General features: G+C 44.5%; 1 pseudogene; it reads right to left on the bottom strand.

Annotated features, from left to right (window-relative positions):
• Nucleotides 1–329: 329 nt before the first annotated feature.
• LOC101623197 lies at nucleotides 330–828 on the bottom strand (annotated as a pseudogene).
• Between the last annotated feature and the right edge of the window lie 1,523 nt (nucleotides 829–2,351).

Genomic DNA, 2,351 nt, shown 5'->3' with positions numbered 1-2,351 from the left:
CGATCTGCCTGTTCTGCTCCCCGCTCTGTCTCTGGTGAATCCTCTCACCCTCCGCATCTCTGGCCTGTACCCCAGTTTTGTATGAATAAATAAATCTTTAAAAAAAAAAAGAAAAAGAAAAAGGTAACTTTTGACTGTACAGGAGAAATGCCACCATAGGCATTTCTGACTTCAAACTACACATAGGATCTCACTTCAAACAACACATGCAGTGAGTAGACATTCTGCTAATACAGTGGGTCCATTGTTGCTTTTGTCTTCTGTTTTTCTGCTATTGACAGTTATGAGAAGGAAGAGTTCTTGCAGTTTCCAGCGTCAGGTACAGCATTTCACTTTCCTGCACACCCTGAGTTCTCTCTGCACCCCCAGCCTTCCTCTTCTTCAGTGAAGCCATTGCTGACACTGAAGGTCTAGAGGTTCTCCACAGGAGTTTTCCACTTGATCTTATTGGCAAGAATCTTGCATATAACAGCAAGCAAACATTGATGGTTATGTAGTTTGCAGCCAGAAAAAGTGCAAAAAATGCTCCTTAGTCAACTTCTAGGAATTCTTGACCCCAAACAGGGATATCATCTGTCCACTTTTCTTTGCTCTTATCATCCACAGGAAGTGGCGGGGGTGAGGGGCGGGACACCCTTCTAGTGGTTGCCCCCAATGAATAATGTTTTTTAAATATTGTTGCATTAGCATTTGGTAGAGGAACTGGGTCATCATTCCCATCATCCATTCCCAAGTCTCCCAACATGGTCTTGATAATCACAGATCAAGACTTTCCAGATCAACTTCAAATATTTCTCCTGCAAAACTCTGCAACTTAATTGAAGGCATGACTCTCTGTCTCAAGGGGATGCTGGGCCAGAGATTGACATTAATAGGGTGGAATCAGCAGAGAACAGTAGAGAAAGGCAGAGAACAAGGCCGTTTTCCATGACCCTGTTTACAAGTTCCAGCATCCGGTCATGTTTATACAGGCAAGTCCAAGCACACACATCACAGGCAACGGAAAGGGTGAGTCAAGATTTCATAAGACAACTTCCCTGCAGTCCACGGGCAAAAGGGTTGTGGAGTTGTAAACCACTCACACCATCCACAGCCTCGCATCCAAATTCTGGTGGCGGTGATGTGAGTGAGCATCTGTGGCGGCTGGGTTACAGCCAGAATGCTGTTTCGAGACTTATGAGAGAAAGGGTGGTGTGCAGGTTGAGGGGGAGCAGGGTCCGTCCATGTGGGGAGCCCTGCAGCAGAACCTCCATCTGCAGTTCCAGCCCAGCCTCCAGGCCCCCTTACCCACATGCTGGAAACTCCTCAGTATGGACTTCAGCTGCTGGGATCTGCTTAATATTTGGGAGATTAATTTTCCATTTGTATAGCTGTTAGTAAGCATATAGCTCAATAAGGTGGATATGATTATGGCACAAGGATGGACATTTCTGTACATTTATTTACTTAAAGAAGCTTACGAACTTTTAGTAAGTATGAAAATTGAAATTCAAAAGAAGAAATATGAAACAGAAAAACAAAAACAGGGAAGAACAAATAGACCACAAGACTAATAGGCATTCTGAAAAATGATGAAAAAAAAGACATAATGATTTACATGAGTGAATCAATAGAAATTGAGAGAATGATTTAAAATCAGAAAAGCTTAGATCCAAAGCAAAGTAAAACAAAACAAAGTGTAAATAAGGATCAAATTATTGATGAGAGGAAAATACATATTAATCTGTAAGCCCTGCCTCACAGGAGTTTTATTATTTATTACAATCTGCAAAGAGCAGCACCCTCTTCCATTCTGAGAGTAATTATTACTATTTGTTTCAATAATGATAAGACAAAAAGAGGCTGAAGGATTTCTGAGATGAGGACTGCTGCAGCGAGAGGGGAAAATCTAGACTCAGACTGCAGAGCGCTCACCTGCATGCTGGGCCTGTGCCCACCCCCTTCTGGCACCCTCCACACTGGCCTCTGGGGGCTTCCTGCCCACAGCTGCCCACGGATCTGGTCTAGGCCACATTGGCTTGTCTTCCATCCAGGAGAAGAATGTATTACTGCTCAAGAAAAACATGGTGGGGGACTCCCTGGTGCACAAGGGGTGGAGTCTCAGCACTAGGAAGCTGTCTGCAGCCACTGCCGCAGAAGTGCCACCCGCGGCCACATGGCACAGCAAACCCGTCCTGTCTCGCCGCTACTGCCCTCAGCAGTGGATTTCAGTGGATCCGTCTGTTCTGCTCCCCACTCTGTCTTTGGTGAATCCTCTCACCTACCCGTCCCCCGCACTGCTGGCCTGTACCCCAGTTCTTATATCTTATATTTATAACTAAATAAAGGAAATCTTTAAAAAAAAAAAAAAA

Source organism: Condylura cristata, unplaced genomic scaffold (assembly GCF_000260355.1).
Source record: "Condylura cristata isolate star-nosed mole 26May11 unplaced genomic scaffold, ConCri1.0 scaffold00017, whole genome shotgun sequence".
Taxonomy (NCBI): Eukaryota; Metazoa; Chordata; class Mammalia; order Eulipotyphla; family Talpidae; genus Condylura; species Condylura cristata.
This window is presented reverse-complemented; position numbering and strand designations above follow the sequence as displayed.